Source organism: Schistocerca cancellata, chromosome 1 (assembly GCF_023864275.1).
Source record: "Schistocerca cancellata isolate TAMUIC-IGC-003103 chromosome 1, iqSchCanc2.1, whole genome shotgun sequence".
In the NCBI taxonomy this organism is placed as follows: domain Eukaryota; kingdom Metazoa; phylum Arthropoda; class Insecta; order Orthoptera; family Acrididae; genus Schistocerca; species Schistocerca cancellata.
In genome coordinates, this window is record NC_064626.1 from 298,989,463 (window position 1) to 299,014,640 (window position 25,178).

Genomic DNA, 25,178 nt, shown 5'->3' on the forward strand with positions numbered 1-25,178 from the left:
TGCCACAATACTTGAGCTTGTCTAGCAGAATTTCATGATTTACACAATCAAAAGCCTTTGAGAGATCACAAAAAATCCCAATGGGTGGTGTTCGGTTATTCAGATCATTCAAAATTTGATTGGTGAAAGCATATATGGCATTTTCTGTAGAAAAACCTTTCTGGAAACCAAACTGACATTTTGTTAGTACTTCATTTTTACAGATATGTGAAGCTACTCTTGAATACATTACTTTCTCAAAAATTTTGGATAAGTCCCTCCATCACATTAATGATAAGAATGGACATTTGTTACATGAAGGAAGTAGTTGCTCATGTGGCAACAGTTTCAATAGATTTTACAAGTGCATAAATAAGAAATAGCAATCTGAATTACAAATGTCATTCGGAATTACATGAATGCCTTACACACACTTTCTGGGATACCCCTCCATATTCACCAGAAAAGGAAAAAATGGGGGGCGGGGGGGGCTCTATAGTTCAAGAAGTTCTTATGTATGTGAAAGTGATAAAACTTGTTCAAAGAAATATGTATTTCAATTATATCACAAACATCTGAGAGAGACCCAAAATGCCTTACTGGAAAACATCACTAACTTGATCTCATATTTTAAGGAGAAAACAGCACACTTACAAGATATTAGTCCCAGAAAACAACCCTGTAAGAAAATTTAGGCCATAATTATGATAATATGCAGTTATGACCTTGTGAAAGTAAAGTTTTTAAACGTGCATGCGCCTGTTGTCACACACTCCGCTTCGCTGCACCATTTAATGCCAACATGTGAAGTACTATATGGTGGAGTGGTAGGACAATACTGTTTTGGCAGTGGTTTCTAATCTGTAGCTGGTGACAGAGATCTGTTTGTTTTGAACATTTTTATGTTGCAATTCACAAATGCAGTGTAAATGAATGAAACTAAAGTGTATGTCATAGCATTTAATTGTTGGCATCAACATCACTGTTCATCATTATTTTCTTTAGATTTTAAAGCCGACACTGTTAAAGTGAAGTACATCCGCAGGAAAAGTGCTATTCTTCTATATGATCAGCATGATTAAAATGTAAATGGAAAATCGTTAACTACATTTCATAGCAATTGTCGAGTTGCTTAGGTTCATTCACTTTGATTTTGAGGTTTTTATATAACTGCAGAATATCAGTACAAGAATACTTTCAAAATGACATTGAATGATGTGTGTGTGATGCTGATGTATTACATATTCATATTACTTACCTTTTTTCTGCACAGAATATGTTCTATAACAAAATTTTGAAAGGGTCAGATGTGTCCATGTCTCGACTCCTCTTCCCTTCACATCATGTGAATGCGAGGGCTCTTGTTGTCACTTTTCCGTGCAGTACTTCATAGCTGGGCATTAGGTGACTGCAGTGGGACGAAGAAAGTTGTAAACAACAGGTGTCGTGCAGAAGTTCAAAAGCTGTACATTTAGAAGGTAATAACTTCATGTTAGCAGAATTATGGCCCAAATTTTCACAAGGGCTCAACTGCTGGGGCAGATATCTTGCAAGTGCGATTTTTCTCTTTAACACATGAGGTCAAGTTGGCGATGTTTCCTTATTAGTCATTTTTTTGCATTATTGTGCACAGAATTTTGTATATTGGTAAAAGCTTACAACACAATTCGACACTGACACAATGTGGGCCATAATTTTTAGAGGAAACTATTTTGCATCAGGATGATGACACCTTCACAAAGTGTTGAGGGCACTGAGAGACAGAAAATGTTACTTACAGGCCAGTAATAAGTACTCCACAATATGCCAACATTTGGCGTCTAACAGAAAATGTCAGTAAGACAAATGTCTGTGGCTCTTACACATGGTGCAGGAATTACAGATTTCCAACAAAATTTGTATCAAATATCCACAGAAGTTTGCATTATGTGAGCTATTCATTAGTATGTATCATGTTCGTGATGGTGTAGTAACAAGCCTAATTATTGTGATATCTGCAATATTGTTATTGGACAAAGGATAAGTGGATTTTCTTCACCAATAATACCACATCAGTTTGTAGAATGATTCTCAAGCTCTGTCGCCTCCAACAGAGATTCTCCTTACTTCAACAATCACCTTTTGCAGGCACCATTGTCATTCATGGCTAAATGTCTCATGCTCGTGATGGTGTAGTGACAAGCCTAATTATTTTGAAATCTGAAATACACTCCTGGAAATGGAAAAAAGAACACATTGACACCGGTGTGTCAGACCCACCATACTTGCTCCGGACACTGCGAGAGGGCTGTACAAGCAATGATCACACGCACGGCACAGCGGACACACCAGGAACCGCGGTGTTGGCCGTCGAATGGCGCTAGCTGCGCAGCATTTGTGCACCGCCGCCGTCAGTGTCAGCCAGTTTGCCGTGGCATACGGAGCTCCATCGCAGTCTTTAACACTGGTAGCATGCCGCGACAGCGTGGACGTGAACCGTATGTGCAGTTGACGGACTTTGAGCGAGGGCGTATAGTGGGCATGCGGGAGGCCGGGTGGACGTACCGGCGAATTGCTCAACATGTGGGGCGTGAGGTCTCCACAGTACATCGATGTTGTCGCCAGTGGTCGGCGGAAGGTGCACGTGCCCGTCGACCTGGGACCGGACCGCAGCGACGCACGGATGCACGCCAAGACCGTAGGATCCTACGCAGTGCCGTAGGGGATCGCACCGCCACTTCCCAGCAAATTAGGGACACTGTTGCTCCTGGGGTATCGGCGAGGACCATTCGCAACCGTCTCCATGAAGCTGGGCTACGGTCCCGCACACCGTTAGGCCGTCTTCCGCTCACGCCCCAACATCGTGCAGCCCGCCTCCAGTGGTGTCGCGACAGGCGTGAATGGAGGGACGAATGGAGACGTGTCGTCTTCAGCGATGAGAGTCGCTTCTGCCTTGGTGCCAATGATGGTCGTATGCGTGTTTGGCGCCGTGCAGGTGAGCGCCACAATCAGGACTGCATACGACCGAGGCACACAGGGCCAACACCCGGCATCATGGTGTGGGGAGCGATCTCCTACACTGGCCGTACACCACTGGTGATCGTCGAGGGGACACTGAATAGTGCACGGTACATCCAAACCGTCATCGAACCCATCGTTCTACCATTCCTAGACCGGCAAGGGAACTTGCTGTTCCAACAGGACAATGCACGTCCGCATGTATCCAGTGCCACCCAACGTGCTCTAGAAGGTGTAAGTCAACTACCCTGGCCAGCAAGATCTCCGGATCTGTCCCCCATTGAGCATGTTTGGGACTGGATGAAGCGTCGTCTCACGCGGTCTGCACGTCCAGTACGAACGCTGGTCCAACTGAGGCGCCAGGTGGAAATGGCATGGCAAGCCGTTCCACAGGACTACATCCAGCATCTCTACGATCGTCTCCATGGGAGAATAGCAGCCTGCATTGCTGCGAAAGGTGGATATACACTGTACTAGTGCCGACATTGTGCATGCTCTGTTGCCTGTGTCTATGTGCCTGTGGTTCTGTCAGTGTGATCATGTGATGTATCTGACCCCAGGAATGTGTCAATAAAGTTTCCCCTTCCTGGGACAATGAATTCACGGTGTTCTTATTTCAATTTCCAGGAGTGTATTATTATTGGACAAAGGATAAATGGATTTTCTTCACCAATAATACCACATCCATTTGTAGAATGATCCTCAAGCTCTAACACCTCCAACAGAGATTCACCTGACTTCAACAATCACCTTTTGCAGGCACCATTGTCATTAATGGCTAAATTTTATTGCCTGTAATGGACATTTCAGAAATTGTGAAAATTCATCCTATTTCAGCTAATTTTCACCAAGGGAATTTCAATTCAACATCAGATCGTTTGGAATCGAACTATTACCACATACCTTTACCTAGATTGTTTGAAACTGTTATGTAATTAATGTTTAGTTCCAGTTAATATGCCAGTGTTACTCAAGTTTTCTGAAGTTCATAAAATTCTCCAGCTATTTTTTGAGAATATTGAGATGCAACTACGACACAAAATTTCCACACAGAAAACAATCAGCTTTGTGCCTCATGTACTGATACTACATAATGTTCACAAATATCACAAATTGTTTTTGGCAATTGAACAGTTATCATTCCTTTTTGTAACCATCTTTCAAAATGTATAAATTTTCTCGTGTGTTTTCATCCAGATTCAAGTAAAAAAGCCATTTCTTACACAAACTGTACTTGGAAAATATCAGATTGGAATAGTATTTCAGCCGAGTGGTCTAAGGCACTGCACTCATGGACTGTGTGGCTGGTCCTGGTGGAGGTTCGAGTCCTCCCTCGGGCATGGGTGTGTGTGTTTGTCCTTAGGATAATTTAGGTACAGTAGTGTGTAAGCTTAGGGATTGATGACCTTAGCAGTTAAGTCCCATAAGATTTTAATATTTAAAAAAAATAGTATTTGCAGGATCATTCAATCGCAAAACCATCTACAGCAGAATATGAACAAACTACTTCTCCATCAATTTACATTGGATTCATTTTGAGTCTTAAATTGCAATAAAGCTGACTTATAAATTTAAATTCTCTCTTCTGTATAACTATAAAAAGTTTACATACATTGTTCTAAATGATTTTTTCTCGATTATAATTATAATTTAAAAACATTCAATACCTTTGCTTCACTAAATTACTGTGTTTTATTTTAAGTGAATTCTTTATTCAGTTGGGAACATGTTCAGTATATAAGATAACTGGGGTTTGATAATGCGACTCGGGTCTAAACGGTTGTTGACCCCCAAGTTTGACCAACTTCTGGGCAGGTGACCAAAGAGTCTCTCACCAAATTGTGTACATTATAAAAAACCTGGGATATATACTTAATATCATACCGAAAAGACTAGCTTAATAAAGAGATTGCCCTAAAGAGCTCCTGTACACCACACTGACAATTTTATTTCTGCATCCAATCTTGGTCATCTCCTACAGTTTTCTCTAACACAACAGAGATTATTTCCTGTTGTCTTAACACATTTCCGTCATACTGTTCCTTCTTTTTATCAACATTCCCTATACATTTTTGTTCTTGCCAGTTCTACAGAGAACCTCCTCATTTATTATTTTATCAGTCCACTTGATCTTCAGCAACCTTCTATAGCACCACATTTCAGCTTCCTCCAAAGTCAATGATTCACTTCCATACAATGCTGTGCACCAGATGTATATTCTCAGAAAGTTCTTCATGAAATTAAGGCCAATATTTCATACTAATCGACTTGTTTTAGCCAGAATGCCTTCTTTGACCATGCCAGTCTGATTTTATACTTTCATTGCTGTGTTCATCATCTGTTATTTTGCTCCTAAGACAGCAAAATACTTTCACTTTGTTTACTTCACAGTCCTCAATTTTGATGTTAAGTTTTTCCCAGTTTTGATGTTAAGTTTATCATAAATCTCATTTCTGCTACTCGTCATCACTTTCATCCTTCTTTGGTTTACTCTCAGTTCATATACTGTACCCAATAGACTGTTCATTCCATTTAGTATGTCCTGTAATTCTTTCTCGTTTACACTGAAGATAGCAATATCATAAGCAAATCTTGTCATCGACATTCTTTTACCCTGAATTCTAATGTCTTTCCTGAAACTATCTTTTACTTCAATCATTACGTCTTTGATGTACAGATTGAGCAATAGGGAAGGAAGACCACTTCCTTGTCTTACAGCTTTCATAGCTCCAGTACTTCATTCTTAGTCTTTCATTCTTATTGTTCCTTCTTGGTGCTTATAAATATTATATTATGTTACTTGTCTTTCACTAGAGCTTATGCCTATTTTTCTGGGAATTTCAAACACTGCACACCACTTTACATTACTGAACGCTTTTCTATATCAGCAAAACCTATTAAGGTGTGTCTATTTTTCTTACGTCTTGTTTTCATTATCAAGTGGAATGTCAGAATTGTCTCTGGTGCCTAATCTGTCCAAAACACAAAAAAACAAAGTTTTGTCTGAGGAATAAAGAAGATAACAGGAAAATGAGAATCAGGTTAGTAGATTCAGAGCTTGAACACTGCTCCAACCCAAAATATCTTGAGATCACCTTGGACCACACAATTACATACAAATAAGATTGTGGACACAAAATAAAAAGTAGCTACTGCACATTACGTCATAAGGAAACTGGTGGGCAGCACTTGGGGGTGCACACTCAGCAGTATCAGCCTTGTACCCTGCTATTCTACTGTAGAACATGCTTACCCTATTTCACAGAAATCGGCACATACCACGCAGGCAGAAGTAGCCTTGAATGAAACCTGCAGATTAATTACAGGGTGCCATATTTTGAAGCCAACTGACCAAGTCTACATACTAACTGTAATTTCACCACCTAGCGTAAGACATGAAAAGGACGCACATGCGGAAAGGTATAAAGTAGAACATAATAGACACCCTCTGAAAGGACATCAACCACCTACACAGAGACTGAACATTAAGAAAACTTCCTAAGCTTACAAGTCCTCCAAATGTCACACATAGTGAATCTAGACTCAACAAGACAAATCAGACTCAAGAAACTGGAGAACAGCACGTCTCCTACAGAAGCCTTATCATCTACTGGAAACCTGAACTGAAAGATTTGGAAGAACCTAAGCAGTAGGAAGGGCCAACTGTTCAGCACTTGTCCTCTTGTCCATACATCCAGCAATATGTAAATTGGAAGATCTTCTGGCCAGAGACGACATTTTGGGACTGCCATGTTTCTGGGCTTAAATAATTTAACAATCAATACTAATTAACTAATACTGGGGTTTTAAATATTGTCATCCATTAGAAATTATGAATAAAATTTTGCAACCGTAAAAAAATACTGTTTTCATCCGTTACAAATTAGATTTGCTGATGTCAGCCACAATTTTCCTTTACTGATTTTACGCAGAATGCATTTTAGGAAATAAGTCCCATTATCATTGGAAGAGCAGTTGAACGGAATGGATGGTGTCTTGAAGGGAGGATATAAGATGAACATCAACAAAAACAAAATGAGGATAATGGAATGTAGTCGAATTAAGTCGGGTGATGTTGAGGGTATTAGATTAGGAAATGAGGCACTTAAAGTAGTAAAGGAGTTTTGCTATTTGGAGAGCAAAATAACTGATGATGGTCGAAGTAGAGAGGATATAAAATGTAGACTGGCAATGGCAAGGAAAGCGTTTCTGAAGAAGATAAATTTGTTAACATTGAGTATTGATTTAAGTGTTAGGAAGTTGTTTCTGAAAGTATTTGTATGGGGTGTAGCCATGTATGGAAGTGAAACGTGGACGATAAATAGTTTGGACAAGAAGAGAGCAGAAGCTTTCGAAATGTGGTGCTACAGAAGAATGCTGAAGATTAGATGGGTAGATCATATAACTAATGAGGAAGTATTGAATAGGGTTGGGAAGAAGAGAAGTTTGTGGCACAACTTGACCAGAAGAAGGGATTGGTTGGTAGGACATGTTCTGAGGCATCAAGGGATCACCAATTTAGTATTGGAGGGCAGCATGGAGGGTAAAAATCGTAGTAGGGGGAGACCAAGAGATGAATACACTAAGCAGATTCAGAAGGATGTAGGTTGCAGTAGGTACTGGGAGATGATGAAGCTTGCACAGGACAGAGTAGCATGGAGTGCTGCATCAAACCAGTCTCAGGACTGAAGACCACAACAACATCAAGTGTGTTTTTCACATATTATAACCCGTTTTAGTTCCGGAGGTTTGCGTTTATATTATAATAAACACAGTATAATAAAGCAGTAGCTCACACATCCTAATCATCATGCCCATAAATATCATAATACATAAATGCACTGTGAAGAAAATATATAAAGTAAAATAATGAGTGGCAGCAGCAAACATTACTTTATAGCAAACAAAATCATTGAAGTTTAAAGTTTTTCTTTTTCTACTGTTGCGAACCAGTTTTCTTTACTGCAGTTGTTGATACATTTTTGTATTATTTAAAATTAGAGTTTCAATGCCCTTACGTCACTGCACACTGTACGGAATGCTTTTGTCATGAAATAAACAAATAGTTGCCAACGACTCCTTGGTATTTCTCAATACACAGCTTGCACATGAAAATGTCTTGATAGAAGACAGAAACTACTGGAATTGTCTGAGAACAGTAAAATACAAAAGTTTAAGCTAAAAATAGAACCACACAAACTCATACTAATCTGAATTCAATAGCCGAAAGAAATGCAAACTTGTTTCCCTGCACACTTAACTATGAAAATTGATAGTTAACCATTACAAACATCACTAATACCAAGAAGAGAAAATAATAGACTTTTGAAAAAAACACAATAATGTGAGGGGGAAAAAAGAATGAAATGCTGTTGACTACACTGAAGGAATATGACAGAAATATCTAGAAGATGATACTACAATATAGCAAAGTTACAAGAAAAAGAACAAGTACAAATAAAGTATGAAGAAAATAAAACAGGTAATTTTGCTTGCTGTGCAGATACCATTGCTACAACAAACAGGAAGTTTATACTGAAAGTGTTCAAAGATTGCTTTCCAACTTTATACTTCACTTGGTAAAACCAACATGAGTAGGCCTAACAAATTGTGAAAATTGGTATGTACCTGGCGTATAGCCAGAAGTTAACAAACACAGTGAGTTCATATATGGAAAATTGATATAACTGAGAATGATGGGCTAACAATGAAAATGCTAAAGATATTATGAAAATGCAACTTGTAGAAGTATTCATAGTAATAAATTATACATCCAAGGATTATTTAACAATGACATACAAACTGTCAGCTTAATAAAAGGAAAATGTAAGTCACACATACAGATATACAGGATTAACTGAGTCATCCATTACCTCTTCACCAACTGACTATAAAGCTGTCACCTTCCAACTAACATGGACCTCAGGCTGCACTACTGATAAGGCCATCACAACATCATTAGTTCCAAAACCTATTACAGATACAAAAGAAATATTTTCAGTGTTATGTTCTCTTTTCAAATCCAGGCATCCATCACATGCCACATATACCACATCATCATTACATAATGGGACAAAACTGCAGTAGGTTCAGCCTTTGCCTTGTTCAAGCAACCAGCATTTGCTGAAGTAATTCAGGAAAACCACCAAAAATCCAAACGAGAAAAGGCAGACGGAGAATGAGCCTTTGTCCTCCAAATATAAGGTCAGTGTCTCAGCAGACGCCCTAATACATTTGTACCTATGTACACGAAACCAGACTAGAGAAAATCCAGTATGGAAAATGACAGTATTGTGAATAGGATAGCTTGCTATACACCAAATAATGGATATGTTGATCCACAGACAGGCACAACAAGAAGACTGCTAAACAAGTGAGCTTTGGCCAACAGGCCTCCATCTGAAGTAGACAACACACACAACTATTCATGCTAGCACAGCTCACACACACAACCACTGTCTCTGGCCACCGAGATCAAACTGTGTGAAACCATGTATGATGGGAGGTGCAATCTGGGTGGTGAAATTCCAGAAATTCAACAGGATCTCCAGTCTCTCCTCGAATCCTAGCCCCATCCCAGAATCTCTCTCTCTCTCTCTCTCTCTCTCTCTCTCTCTACCCTCACCCCTACCACTCCCCACACTCCTACTTTCTACATGCTTAATTGCTTCATGAAGTCCATAAACTCAACCACCTACAATACCCCAATGTGGCAAGTTACTGTGCCCTGACTGACAGACTCTCTACTCTCATAAACCATCATCTTCAGCCTATTACCCACAACCGACCCTCCAACATAAAAGACATCAAACATTTCCTCTGTCGACACCCCACAGTTCCTGTTCCTTTACCACACATTGCCTTGTTCATCACTACTAATGACACCTCCCTTTACACTAGCATCCCTAAAGCTTTTTTTTTTTTTTTTTTTGTGGTTTTAGGGCGCAAAACTTCTATGGTCATTAGCGCCCAGCCCGTGACTCAAGACAATAAAAAACCGAAATTGAAAACCAGCAGCAATGGGAACAAAGTCAGAAAATTGGAGAAACTAAAAATAGAAGAATGCTTAAAAATCTGCTACAGAAAGGGGGTGGTTGTCCCCAAAAAAAGCTTCAAATGACTGACATAATTTCACTGTCACTAATAAACTGGAGAACGCGGTCGGCTGAGCGCGTGTCATCTGCTAAAATCGACGATAAATCAGGCGATAGCTGTAGACGGGAGCGTAACGGATTAAAATAGGGGCATTCAATTAAAAGGTGTCTTACCGTCCACAGCTGAGAGCAGTGGGGACAGACTGGGGGAGGATCGCCGCTTAAAAGATGTCGATGGCTAAAACGACAGTGCCCTATCCGGAGTCTAGCTAAAATTACCTCCTCCCGACGACGCGTTCGGGAGGAAGAGGTCCAAGCGCAAGGAAGGGCTTTCACTTCCCGCAATTTATTACGGGGAAGTGCCGACCAATGCGCATGCCATAAATGAGCAACTTGGCGACATAAACCGCTCCGTAGATCGGTGAAGGGAAGCGACTGAATAGCTGGCCGAGGAAGAGAGACTGCAGCCTTGGCCGCTATATCGGCCGCCTCATTCCCACAGATACCAGCGTGTCCCGGGAGCCAGAGGAACGCCACCGAGACGCCCCCCAGGTGGAGCAAGCGCAGACAGTCCTGAATCCGGTGGACCAGAGGGTGCACAGGGTAAAGAGCTTGGAGACTGAGGAGAGAGCTGAGAGAATCTGAGCAGATAACGTACTGTATCCGCTGATTGCGGCGGATGAAGTGGATAGCCTGGAGAACAGCGTAAAGCTCCGCAGTATAATCCGAACATTGGTCGGGAAGCCGAAAGCGATTTGGGGTGTCGCCAACAATATAGGCACTCCCTACACCTAACGATGTTTTCGAGCCGTCGGTGTAAATAAATGTGGCGTCCGTCATTTGTGCACATAGAGCAGCAAATGCCCGACGATAAACAAGTGTAGGGGTACCATCCTTGGGAAATTGACAAAGGTCACGGAGCAGGCAGATCCGGGGACGGAGCCAAGGCGGTGCTGTACCCCAAGTTGTCAAGAAGGTTTTAGGAAAGCGGAAGGAAAGAGAATGGAGCAGTTGACGGAAGCGGACTCCCGGGGGTAGTAGGGAGGAGGAGCGGCCTGCATACCCTACATCAAAGGAGGCGTCGAAAAAAAGGTCGTGGGCTGGATTAGCAGGCATGGAAGACAGATGGCTAGCATAACGACTCAGGAGGACTGCTCGCCGATTGGACAGCGGAGGTTCAGCAGTCTCAGCATAAAGGCTTTCCACAGGGCTAGTGTAAAAAGCTCCAGACACTAAACGTAATCCATGGTGGTGGATAGAATCGAGACGCCGAAGAATAGACGGCCGAGCAGAGGAGTAGACTATGCTTCCATAATCCAATTTCGAGCGCACTAAGGCGCGATAGAGGCGGAGAAGGACCACTCTGTCCGCTCCCCAGGAGGTACCATTCAGGACACGGAGGGTGTTAAGCGATCGCAGACAGCGAGCCGAAAGATAGGAAACGTGGGAGGACCAGCATAGTTTTCTGTCAAACATAAGACCCAAGAATTTAGCGACGTCTGAAAACGGAAGGTTGACAGGACCTAGATGTAAGGAGGGCGGAAGAAACTCCTTACGTCGCCAAAAATTGACACAAACGGTCTTACTGGGTGAGAAACGGAAGCCAGTTTCGATGCTCCACGAGTGGAGGCGATCGAGACATCCTTGAAGACGTCGTTCAAGAAGGCTGGTCTGTTGAGCGCTGTAGTAGATCGCAAAATCGTCCACAAAGAGGGAGCCCGAGACATCAGGAGGGAGACAATCCATAATTGGATTTATGGCGATGGCAAACAGTACAACACTCAGCACGGTACCCTGGGGTACCCCGTTTTCTTGGGAGAAAGTACGGGAGAGAGTAGTGTTCACTCGCACCCTAAATGTGCGCTCTGCCATAAATTCGCGAAGAAAAAGGGGCAGCCGGCCTCGAAAGCCCCAAGAGAACAGTGTGCGGAGGATGCCTGTCCTCCAACAAGTATCGTATGCTCTCTCCAGATCAAAAAATATTGCTACCGTTTGGCGTTTCCGAAGAAAATTGTTCATGATGTAAGTGGAGAGAGCAACAAGGTGGTCAACTGCAGAACGATGCTTTCGGAATCCGCATTGGGCAGGTGTTAAAAGACTGCGGGATTCCAGCCACCAAGCTAAACGGTAATTCACCATACGCTCCAAAACCTTACAGACACTACTCGTGAGAGAAATGGGGCGATAGCTAGAGGGGAGATGTTTGTCCTTTCCAGGTTTCGGAACGGGAACGACAATAGCTTCCCGCCACCGTCTGGGAAAGGTACTGTCGGTCCAAATTTGATTATAAAGGCGAAGGAGGTAACGCAGACTATGGGTTGATAAATGCAGCAACATCTGGACATGGATTCCATCCGGTCCTGGGGCGGAGGAGTGAGAAGAAGAGAGGGCATGTTGGAGTTCCCGCATGGAGAAAACAGTATTGTAGCTTTCGTGATTTGGAGAGGAGAAAGCAAGATGTCGCACTTCTGCTGCACGTTTCTGCGGGAGAAACGCTGGCGGGTAATTTGAAGAGCTCGAAATCTCAGCAAAGTGCTGACCCAACGAGTTAGAAATTGCGACGGGGTCCACTAAGGTATCATGCGCGACAGTGAGCCCAGAGACCGGGGAGAAACTAGGCGCGCCTGAGAACCGTCGAAGCCGACTCCAAACTTCCGAGGAGGGAGTAAAGGTGTTAAATGAGCTAGTAAAGAATTTCCAGCTTGCCTTCTTGCTATCGCGGATGACGCGACGGCATCGCGCACGGAGCTGCTTATAGCGGATACAGTTGGCCAAAGTAGGATGGTGACGGAAATTGCGAAGAGCACGTCGCCGCTCACGTATTGCGTCACGGCATGCCTCGTTCCACCAAGGAACTGGGGGGCGCCGGGGCAATTCGGAGGTGCGTGGTATTGAACGTTCCGCAGCTGTAAGAATAACGTCGGTAATATGTGTGACTTCATCGTCGACGCTGGGAAAGCGACGGTCATCGAATGTCGCGAGAGACGAAAAAAGTGTCCAATCGGCTTGGGCAAATTTCCAGCGTCGCGAGCGCATATATGGCAGTGGAGACTGCAGTCTAAGGACACATGGAAAGTGGTCACTCGAGTGTGTATCATCAAGGGCGAACCATTCGAAGCGCCGAGCTAGCGGAACAGTACCGACCGCAAGGTCCAAATGAGATAAATTTGTCGTGGAGGCAGACAAAAATGTGGGGACCCCAGTGTTAAGGCAAACTAGATCCGCTTGGTGGAAGACGTCTAGCAATAGAGAGCCACGTGGACAAGGATGTGGAGATCCCCAAAGCGGGTGGTGGGCATTGAAGTCCCCAATCAGCAAATAGGGGGGTGGAAGCTGACCAAGAAGATGAAGGAGATCAGCTCGCGCCATTGGTGTGGATGATGGAATGTATACAGTACAAAGAGAGAACGTGTATCCAGAAAGGGAAAGACGGACGGCGACAGCTTGGAAGGAACTGTTTAAGGAGATTGGGTGATAATGGAGAGTATCATGGAGAAGAATCATGAGTCCTCCATGGGCTGGAGTGCCTTCAACAGAGGGGAGGTCATATCGGACGGACTGAAAGTGTGGGAGAACAAAGCAGTCATGGGGACGCAGCTTTGTTTCCTGAAGACAGAAGATGACCGGCGAGTAGGAGCGTAAGAGGACCGACAATTCATCCCGATTGGCTCGAATGCCGCGGATATTCCAGTGGATAATGGACATGGGGTGAAAAGAAAATGGAGGAATGTGACCAAAGTTGCTGTCAACTCAAAGACTGCTCTGAGCTAGCAACCGACAGCATGGAATGGCATTCAGCCGAAGGCAGAAGATCCTGATCCATAGGTTGGTCAGGAGCAGTCCCTGCCACCAGCGATCGGCCGGTTGACCGGCCACCAGCAGTGCGCCTCGGCGACACAGAAGATGGCCGAGGGCGATTTCCGCCAGGTGGTGCTGTAGAGGGGACACGCCTTGGCGGAGAAGGAGAGGAACTGGGTTTCTTTGTAGCCTTCTTGGAAGAATGTTGTTTAGATGAAGGAGGAACCGATGGTTGTGAAGTTGCGGTACGTAAAAACTCTTCACGAGTATGCTCTTTTTTCGAAGACTTGGCGTCCGACTTTTGGGCTCGAGATTTAGCAGAACCCGACGAAGGGTGAGCCAGAGTGTGCAGGCGAAAGTGGTGAGGTTGAACGAGCGATCTTTGCGCTGGCCGATCTGACGACCGTGGTACTAAAGGTGAGGTCGAAAGTCTGCGTGGCCGCCTCCTTTGTTGGCCGAGGAGAAGCAAGGACAGTGCTGTATTTTCCTGTCTGAGGCACGGTGGGCTTGCGACTGGTGAATAATTTTCGAGCAGCAAAGGTCGACACCTTTTCCTTCACTCTTATTTCCTGGATGAGCTTCTCGTCCTTAAAAACGGGGCAATCTCGAGAGGAAGCAGCGTGGTCACCCATACAGTTGATGCAGCGAGGGGATGGAGGTGGACAAGCACCCTCATGGGCATCCTTGCCACACGTAACACATTTGGCTGGATTGGAACAGGACTGGCTGGTGTGATTGAACCGCTGACATCGATAGCAACGCGTAGGGTTTGGGACGTAAGGGCGAACGGAAATTATCTCATAGCCTGCTTTGATTTTCGATGGGAGTTGAACTGTGTCAAATGTCAAGAAGACAGTGCGGGTTGGAATGATGTTCGTGTCAACCCGTTTCATTACTCTATGAACTGCCGTTACGCCCTGGTCAGACAGATAGTGCTGAATTTCTTCGTCAGACAATCCATCGAGGGAGCGTGTATAAACGACTCCACGCGAGGAATTTAAGGTACGGTGCGGTTCCACCCGGACAGGGAAGGTGTGGAGCAGAGAAGTACGCAGCAATTTTTGTGCCTGGAGGGCACTGTGTGTTTCTAACAACAGGGTGCCATTCCGTAATCTGGAACAAGACTTTACAGGACCGGCAATTGCGTCGACACCTTTCTGAATAATGAAAGGGTTGACCGTGGAGAAGTCGTGACCTTCATCAGTCCGAGAAACAACAAGGAACTGTGGCAATGATGGAAGAATCGTCTGTGGCTGAGACTCAGTATACTTACGTTTGTGAGCAGACATAGTGGAAGGTGAGGAAACCATTGCGGAAGAATCCCCCATGATTACCAGCGTCTCCGATGGCGCATTCCTCCCTTGTGGGGGCCCTCTCTGAGGGCACTCCCGCCTTAGGTGATTGTTCACACCTCAGGTCACACCTCCCGACAAACGGACGGAGGGACCAATCGGCATTTTCGGAAGGTATCAGCTCGGGTAATCACCCCTCCCTGGGCCTGGCCGTTACCAGGGGGTACGTACGTGTCCTACCTGTCTACCTGGGGCGGGGAATTACGCGTTACCCCGTCACCGGCTACGCACGAAAGGCGTGGGTCGGCCTTCAGACATGCACAGGGAGGAAGAAAGAGAAAGGGAAAGGAAGGAAGAGAGGTCTCAAACGCCGCAGCGGAGAAAAGGGAAAGAGAAGAGGTAAGGAAAAGAGAAGGACAAAGTAAGGAAGAAGACAGAGAAGGACAAAGGAGGGAAGAAGACATAAAAGCAAGGAAGGCAAAGAATGCAGTACATTTACGAGCGTCCGTCTCCGGACGTAGGCACAAACCATACTCCCAGATGGGGAGAAAGGGAAGGAAAGAGCCAGAGGTGAGGGGAGGAGGGGCGAAGATAGGGATGGGGAAGGATGTGGAATGGGAAGGTATGCAGCCCGGAAAGGAAGGAAGGCCACATTAGCTCGGGGTCCCGTGCTCGCTACGCACGTATCCACAAAAGAGTTGTGGACCCCCTGGGGGGATCCCTAAAGCTTGTGACCTTGCTGCTATCGAGCACCTTTCCCAACACCTGACAGATTCCAAACCTACAATGTCCTTCCTGGCCACCATTACCAGCTGTATCCTCCACCCACAATTACTTCACCTATGAAAAGATCACCTACAAACAAATCCATGGTACAGCAACGGGCACCCTCATAGCACTGTATTATGCCAGCTTATTCATGGGTCATCTAGTGTAAACCATCTGTCACCTGGTTCAGATTCACTGATGACATCTATGTGGTCTGGATCAACAGTGAGGACACCCTATCCACATTCCTCCACAATCTCAACACCTTCTCCCCCACTCATTTCACTTGGTTCTCCTCAACCCAAGCCACCTCCCTCAATGCTGAACACTACAAATACGGCTACACCAGTACCTCTATGCACATCAAACCTACCAACCTCCAGCATTACCAGCATTTCAACAGTTGGTTGGTTGGTTGGTTTGTTTTGGGGTTTGATGGGGGCTAAACATCGAGGTCATCAGTCCCCTGTTCCAAACAGACATACTTGTAAAAGGCCTATACAGTAAAATCGTAACCTCTGCACCCAGAGGGAGGGAATGCCAAGGGTACAGAGCTAAAATGAACACCGCAATAACACAAAATAGAGGACACTTAAAAGGAGCAGAGCAAATAGTTGACAAGAGTAAAACAGACTACAGTGATTGATGGATCAGGTAAAAGGTCAACCACTCAACTACAAAAGAAGAACCTCCAGCTGGAAAGCGTTGATAGAGGTACCAACATAACTTGTTACTATAGAAGACACTATTTTGGTATCCATGTCACAATTAAAAGTCACTGGAGTGGGTGTAGCCTGAGAAATCATGCGAGAGTGCCCACACTAGAGTGAGTGATAAAACCCAATTGCATGGATAAAATGTAAAACTGTGTCAGCTATAGAGGCTTCGTCACCTAGAACTAAAGGAAGTGCAGCTGGTAAATTAAAGGATAGCCACAAGAGGGCTAAAAGAGGACAGTCCTTCAGAAGATGGACCACTGTCAGCCCTGCATCACAGCGACACTTGGGCGGGTTCTCAAGGCGAAGGAGATAGCTGTGGGTCAACCATGTATGTCCAATTCGGAGACGGCAGAGAACAACTGAGTCCCTACGCGTGCTCCTCAAAGATCAGTTCCATATGGCCGTGGACGACTTTACCATGCGGAGCTTATTTGGCGTGTTCAAGACAGACCATTCAGAGCTCCAGACATCACAGACCTTGTGATGTAGGGCTGACCAAAGGTCTCTTTCCATGAGACCAAGCTCCAGGGGTGGCGAAGTGGTGGCCTGCTTGGCCAACCGATCAACACTTTCGTTTCCTGGAATGCCGATGTGGCCCGGGGTCCACACAAATGTCGCTGAACGACCACACTCGGCGAGAGCAAAAACAGCATCTTGAATATCGTGCACCAAAGGGTCCTGAGAAAAACACTGGTTGAGTGCTTGCAATCCACTCAGGGAGTCACTGCATATGACAAATGACTCCCCAGGGCAGGAGGAAAGGTGAGCGAGTGCACGATAAAGAGCAACCAGCTCCGCAGTGAAACCACTGCTCCCACAAGGCAGGGAATGCTGCTCAACATAGTCACCGTGGATGAAAGAAAACCTAGTGCGTCCATTGACCACAGAACCATAGGTGTAGACTACATCTGCATCGCGAAACAAGGCAAGAAGAGCCATGAATTGTTGACAAAGACTGGCAGGTGGAACGGAGGACTTTGAGTCGCAGGACAAATCCAAGCAAAGCCGCAAGCGAGGGAGGGACCAAGGAGGGGTAGAAGAAGAGGGCCGGAAGGATGCAGGAAGGGGAGAGAACTCGAGTGATGAGAGAAGGGAACGAACGCAGACCGTGATCAGGAGAACCGACCTAGGCTGCTGTCGTGGGGAGGGGAGTGCAGAAGATGGAAAAAGGAGCCTACGGTTTGGGTGGTCGGGCGAGGCAGGGACGCGGGCGATGTATGACACAAGCAACTGTTGTCAGCGGAAGCGTAGGGGAGGGATGCCAGCTTCTAGAAGAAGGCTAGTCACCGGACTAGTGCGGAAGGCACCTGTCGCCAGTCTGATGCCACAATGGAGAATCGGGTCGAGGGTCCACAATGTTGAAGGTGCTGCTGAATCGTACAACACTCTCCCGTAGTCGAGACGGGACTGGACTAAGGCCTTATAGAGCTGTAGGAGGGTTGTTCGTGCAGCCCCCCAAATGGTGTGGCTGAGGCAGCGAAGGATGTTGAGGTGCTGCCAGCAATGTTGTTTAAGCTCGCGAAGATGAGGTGTCCATGTGAGCTGAGCATCAAACAGCATGCCAAGAAAGCAATGCGTCTTCTCAATACGAAGGAGTTCATTGGCAAGGTAGAGCTCTGGATGGAGGTGGACCGTTCGATGATGACAGAAATGCATCACTCAGGTCTTAAGAGGCTGAGAAATGAAAACCATGGTTGGAGCTCAAAAATGTGCCTTATGGATAGCTTCCTGCAGCTGCCATTCAGCGACACTGGTGCTTGGGGAACTGTAATAAAGACAAAAGTCATCGTCATATAGAGAGGAACAGACTAAGGAGCCCACCGCAGCCGCAAGACCATTAATTGCCACCAAATAGAGGGGAACACAGAGAACCGAGCCCTGCGGGACACCGTTCTCCTGAATATGAGCAGAGCTAAAATAAGTGCCAACTCTAACCCGAAAGGAGTTATTGTAGAGAAAATTCCATAGAAAAATCGGAAGTGGACCCTGTAAGCCCCACTCGTGCAGTGTAGCAAGGTTATGATGGTGCCAGGTGGTATCGTACGCCTTCCAAAGATCAAAGAAAACAGCAACTAGATGTTCTCGCCGAGTAAAAGCTGTACGAATAGCCGACTCTAGCGAGACTAAATTGTTGATCGCTGAACGGCCCTGATGGAAGCCCTCCTGTTGCTGGGCCAGGAGGCCCCGAGCTTCAAGGATCCACATGAACCGCCGACTCACCATCAGTTCCAGGAGTTTGCACACAACATTGGTAAGGCTGATAGGGCGATAGCTATCAACCACCAGCGGATCTGCACCAGGTTTCAGCACCGGGATGGTAACGCTATCCTGCCAACGAGTTGGGAAAACTCCCTCCGTCCAGATGCGGTTAAACTGGGTGGTAATTCACCCTGACAGTGCGCCGAGAGATGGCGAAGAAACTGGTTGTGAATTCGGTGTGGACCTGGAGAGGCATCGGGGCAAGCTTTGGAACACCTATTCACTAAACGAGGCACTGTATTGTTCCCAACGGTGCGTGTGAAACGACAACTGCGTACGCTCAGCCTGCTCTTTAATGGTGTGGAATTCTGTGCTGTAGCCTGCTGTCACGGAACTACGAGCGAAGTACTCTGACAGATGATCGGCAAATGGCGATTGGGTCAGTACAAAGTGTACCCCGAAGAGAAAGGCAAGGGACAGACGCATGAGGGCGAAAGCCAAAAATGCACTAAACCCGCGACTACACCTGAGATGGGGAGGTGCGAGAACCTATGGTGGCAACATATCGTTCCTAGCAGTCCTGTTTGCTCCACCAGATTAACTGCCGAGCCCGGGCCCGCAGCTGTTTAAAGGCAACCAGATTCTCTAGGGAAGGATGAAGCCGGTGTCGTTGCAAGGCTCACAGGCAGTCCCGGATAGCTTCTGCAATCTCTGGTATCCACCAAGGGACTGACTTGCGCCTTAGGGTACTTGAAGAACAGGGGACACAGGGGACAGTTGCCTCGGCAGCAGAAACAATGGCCATAGTGACCTCGTCCACTGCCAAATGGATGTCACCAGGAAGCGGAGCAATGGCCACAGTACCTGAGCTGCCCAATCAGCTTCACGAAGAGACCAACGTGGTAGCTGGTCAGGGGGTTGGGATTGAAGAAGAGAAACCAGGATAGGAAAGTGGTCACTACCACAGAGGTCATTGTGGACCCTCCAATAGAGGTATGGAAGAAAACCTGGGCTACTAAGAGAGAGGTCATGTGCCATGAGTCATGCTAATATATGTGGGAGCACCAGTGTTAAGGAAGCAAATGTCCTGCTGTGCCAAGAGAGCCTCAACGTTCCTATCCTGGCCCGAGATCTGGGCCCCACCCCATTTGCTGAACATCTGTCAGGTTACTTTGCTCGTAGTTCCGTGACAGCAGGCTACAGCACAGAATTCCATGCCATTAAAGAGCAGGCTGAGCGTACGCAGTTGTCGTTTCACACGCACCGTTGGGAACAATACAGTGCCTCGTTTAGTGAATGGGCGTTCCAAAGCTTGCCCCGATACCTCTCCAGGTCCACACCGAATTCACAACCAGTTTCTTCGCCATCTCTCGGCGCACTGTCAGGGTGAATTACCACCCAGTTTAACCGCCTCTGGATGGAGGGAGTTTTCCCAACTCATTGGCAGGATAGCGTTACCATCCCGGTGCTGAAACCTGGTGCAGATTCACTGGTGGTTCATAGCTATCGCCCTATCAGCCTTACCAATGTTGTGTGCAAACTCCTGGAACTGATGGTGAGTCGGCGGTTCATGTGGATCCTCAAAGCTCGGGGCCTCCTGGCCCAGCAACAGGAGGGCTTCTGTCAGGGCCGTTCAGCGATCAACAATTTAGTCTCGCTAGAGTCGGCTATTCGTACAGCTTTTACTCGGCGAGAACATCTAGTTGCTGTTTTCTTTGATCTTTGGAAGGCGTACGATACCACCTGGCAGCAAGAGAGGGGAAGAAAACCAATGTGCACTCCGCGTGCATACCGGGGGGAGTCATTCCAGATGTGGAAAGGATCCTTCTGGATGCCATGAAGGGTACAGGGTGCACCCATCTGCAGGTGGTCGCTCATGTCGGCACCAATGATGTGTGTCGCTATGGATCGAAGGAAATCCTCTCTGGCTTCCGGCGGCTATCTGATTTGGTGAAGACTGCCAGACTCGCTAGCGGGATGAAAGCAGAGCTCACCATCTGCAGCATCGTCGACAGGACTGACTGCGGACCTTTGGTACAGAGCCGAGTGGAGGGTCTGAATCAGAGGCTGAGATGGTTCTGCGACCGTGTGGGCTGCAGATTCCTCGACTTGCGCCACAGGGTGGTGGGGTTTCGGGTTCCGCTGGATAGGTCAGGAGTCCACTACACGCAACAAGCGGCTACACAGGTAGCAGGGGTTGTGTGGTGTGGGCTGGGCGGTTTTTTAGGTTAGATGGCCTCAGGCATGTACAGAAAGGGCAACAGCCTCAACGGGTGCGGGGCAAAGTCAGGACATGCGGGGACCAAGCAGCAATCGGTATTGTAATTGTAAACTGTCGAAGCTGCGTTGGTAAAGTACCGGAACTTCAAGCGCTGATAGAAAGCACCGAAGCTGAAATCGTTATAGGTACAGAAAGCTGGCTGAAGCCAGAGATAAATTCTGCCGAAATTTTTACAAAGGTACAGACAGTGTTTACAAAGGATAGATTGCATGCAACCGGTGGTGGAGTGTTCGTCGCTGTTAGTAGTAGTTTATCCTGTAGTGAAGTAGAAGTGGATAGTTCCTGTGAATTATTATGGGTGGAGGTTACACTCAACAACCGAGCTAGGTTAATAATTGGCTCCTTTTACAGACCTCCCGACTCAGCAGCATTAGTGGCAGAACAACTGAGAGAAAATTTGGAATACATTTCACATAAATTTTCTCAGCATGTTATAGTCTTAGATGGAGGTTTCAATTTACCAGATATAGACTGGGACACTCAGATGTTTAGGACGGGTGGTAGGGACAGAGCTTTGAGTGACATTATACTGAGTGCACTATCCGAAAATTACCTCAAGCAATTAAACAGAGAACCGACTCATGGAGATAACATCTTGGACCTACTAATAACAAACAGACCCGAACTTTTCGACTCTGTATGTGCAGAACAGGGAATCAGTGATCATAAGGCCGTTGCAGCATCCCTGAATGTGGAAGTTAATAGGAATATAAAAAAAGGGAGGAAGGTTTATCTGTTTAGCAAGAGTAATACAAGGCAGATTTCAGACTACCTAACAGATCAAAACGAAAATTTCTGTTCCGACACTGATTATGTTCAGTGTTTATGGAAAAAGTTCAAGGCAATCGTAAAATGCGTTTTAGACAGGTACGTGCCGAGTAAAACTGTGAGGGACGGGAAAAACCCACCGTGGTACAACAACAAAGTTAGGAAACTACTGCGAAAGCAAAGAGAGCTTCACTCCAAGATTAAACGCAGCCAAAACCTCTCAGACAAACAGAAGCTAAACGATGTCAAAGTTAGCGAAAGGAGGGCTACGCATGAAGCGTTCAGTTAATTCGAAAGTAAAATTCTACGTACCGACTTGACAGAAAATCCTAGGAAGTTCTGGTCTTACGTTAAATCAGTAAGTGGCTCGAAACAGCATATCCAGACACTCCGGGATGATGATGGCATTGAAACAGAGGATGACACGCGTAAAGCTGAAATACTAAACACCTTTTTCCAAAGCTGTTTCACAGAGGAAGACCGCACTGCAGTTCCTTCTCTAAATCCTTGCACAAACGAAAAATGGCTGACATCAAAATAAGTGTCCAAGGAATAGAAAAGCAACTGGAATCACTCAACAGAGTAAAGTCCACTGGACCTGACGGGATACCAATTCGATTCTACACAGAGTACGCGAAAGAACATGCCCCCCTTCTAACAGCCGTGTACCGCAAGTCTCTAGAGGAACAGAAGGTTCCAAATGATTGGAAAAGAGCACAGGTAGTCCCAGTCTTCAAGAAGGGTCGTTGAGCAGATGCGCAAAACTATAGACCTATATCTCTGACGTCGATCTGTTGTAGAATTTTAGAACATGTTTTTTGCTCAAGCATCATGTCGTTCTTGGAAACCCAGAATCTACTATGTAGGAATCAACATGGATTCCGGAAACAGCGATCGTGTGACACCCAACTCGCTTTATTTGTTCATGAGACCCAGAAAATGTTAGATACAGGCTCCCAGGTAGATGCTTTTTTCCTTGACTTCCAGAAGGCGTTCAATACAGTTCCGCATTGTCGCCTGATAAACAAAGTAAGAGCCTACGGAATATCAGACCAGCTGTGTGGCTGGATTGAAGAGTTTTTAGCAAACAGAACACAGCATGTTGTTATCAATGGAGAGACGTCTACAGACGTTAAAGTAACTTCTGGCGTGCCACAGGGGAGTGTTATGGGACCATTGCTTTTCACAATATACTGTATATAAATGACCTAGTAGATAGTGTCGGAAGTTCCATGCGCCTTTTCGCGGATGATGCTGTAGTATACAGAGAAGTTGCAGCATTAGAAAATTGTAGCGAAATGCAGGAAGATCTGCAGCGGATAGGCACTTGGTGCAGGAAGTGGCAACTGACCCTTATCATAGACAAATGTAATGTATTGCGAATACATAGAAAGAAGGATCCTTTATTGTATGATTATATGATAGCGGAACAAACACTGGTAGCAGTTACTTCTGTAAAATATCTGGGAGTATATGTGCGGAACGATTTGAAGTGGAATGATCATATAAAATTAATTGTTGGTAAGGCGGGTACCAGGTTGAGATTCATTAGGAGAGTCCTTAGAAAATGTAGTCCATCAACAAAGGAGGTGGCTTACAAAACACTCGTTCGACCTATACTTGAGTATTGCTCATCAGTGTGGGATCCGTACCAGATCGGGTTGACAGAGGAGATAGAGAAGATCCAAAGAAGAGCGGCGCGTTTCGTCGCAGGGTTATTTGGTAACCGTGATAGCGTTACGGAGATGTTTAACAAACTCAAGTGGCAGACTCTGCAAGAGAGGCGCTCTGCATCACAGTGTAGCTTGCTCACCAGGTTTCGAGAGGGTGCATTTCTGGATGAGGTATCGAATATATTGCTTCCCCCTACTTATACCTCCCGAGGAGATCACGAAGGTAAAATTAGAGAGATTAGAGCGCGCACGGAGGCTTTCAGACAGTCGTTCTTCCCGCGAACCATACGCGACTGGAACAGGAAAGGGAGGTAATGACAGTGGCACGTAAAGTGCCCTCCACCACACACCGTTAGGTGACTTGCGGAGTATAAATGTAGATGTAGATGTAGATAAAGGGTAGTGGGCATTAAAGTCCCCCAAAAGGAGGAATGGCAGGGGGAGCTGGGCGAACAAGGCAGCTAGATCAGCAAGACAGACAACCTCATCTGGGGGAAGGTAGAGGGAATAGATGGTAAGCTCCATTCCTGCCCGGATTCAAACAGCCACAGCCTCGAGAGCCGTGTGAAGTGGCACTGGAGCACTAGGAACAGTGGCAAGAACATAAACACAGACACCACCAGACACCCTGTCGTATTCTACGCGGTTCTTATAGTAACCCCGGTAGCCACAGAGGGAGGGGGTCCACCGAACAGGACACCAGGTTTCCTGTAGGGCCAGACAAGTGGCAGGGAAGCGGCACAAAAGCTGTTTCAACTCAGCAAGGTGGTGGAAAAAACCACAGCAATTCCATTGAAGGATAATGGTATCCGACTGTGAAGACATGAAAAAACCTGGGGGGGGATAGGTCACGCTTTAGAAGCGCTCGCCACCACCGATTGCGAAGTAGCCTGATCAACTTCCATAGGAGCTGCGGATCGAGCAACATCTAGCTCCTGAGTGGACGCTAGATGCTCCACATCATCTTCAGGTGCAGTGATGAACTCCTTTTCTGTCTCTATGTCCTTCTCCTTATGCTTTTTCTTCTTTTTGGCAGGGTCCCGCTAGTCCTTCGGTTTATCAGGCTGGGTGGGCTTTTCCGACCCAGTCTCATGGACCGAGGAAGACCTGGAAGCCCTATGGCCCTCAGGTGGTGCTTTTTCAGCCACTGGCTGACGTCTGGAGGGGCAGTAACCATGGAAGGGAGGGCACCAAGTGATCCCTTCCGCGCAAGGGGAGCCAGAGGAGGCAGGCACTTCTCCGGCTCAGAGGTGGGGAATGAAGTCCCCAATGAACGAGGGGTTGCTACCCCCGATCTTGAAAACAGGGGAGCAACGGAAGATGGTGTTCCCCAACTACGAGAGGGGCAGGAACAGACGGCCGGGCTGGAGGGCCCACAAAAAGCAGCTGAGCTTGGGGGCTTATCGCCCGGGATGGCAACATCGGAGCTGCTGCAGCATACATCGATGAAATGTGCACAGGGTGAAGTCGGCCGTACTTGCGTTTAGCCTCTGTGTAAGTGAGCCTGTCCAAGGTCTTATACTCCGTAATCTTCCGTTCTTTTTGATAAACCGTGCAGTCTGACGAGCAAGGTGAATGTCTGTCCGACACAAACAGGGGACAGCGAACAT

General features: G+C 46.1%; 1 protein-coding gene across 4 annotated transcripts in view; it reads right to left on the reverse strand.

Moving 5' to 3' along the window:
• Nucleotides 1-25,178, reverse strand: part of LOC126171916 (ATP-binding cassette sub-family C member 10) — a 395,604-nt gene that overhangs the window by 357,753 nt on the left and 12,673 nt on the right. The window contains exon 2 of one of the 4 annotated variants that reach the window (XM_049920836.1): nt 8,850-8,947. The exons of 2 other annotated variants lie outside the window; for them this stretch is intronic. The gene's annotated coding sequence lies outside the window, so the exon portion shown is untranslated. Of the gene's footprint in view, nt 1-1,237; nt 1,345-8,849; nt 8,948-25,178 lie in introns of those variants that run through there. One more of the 4 variants, XM_049920839.1, reaches the window with a different exon arrangement.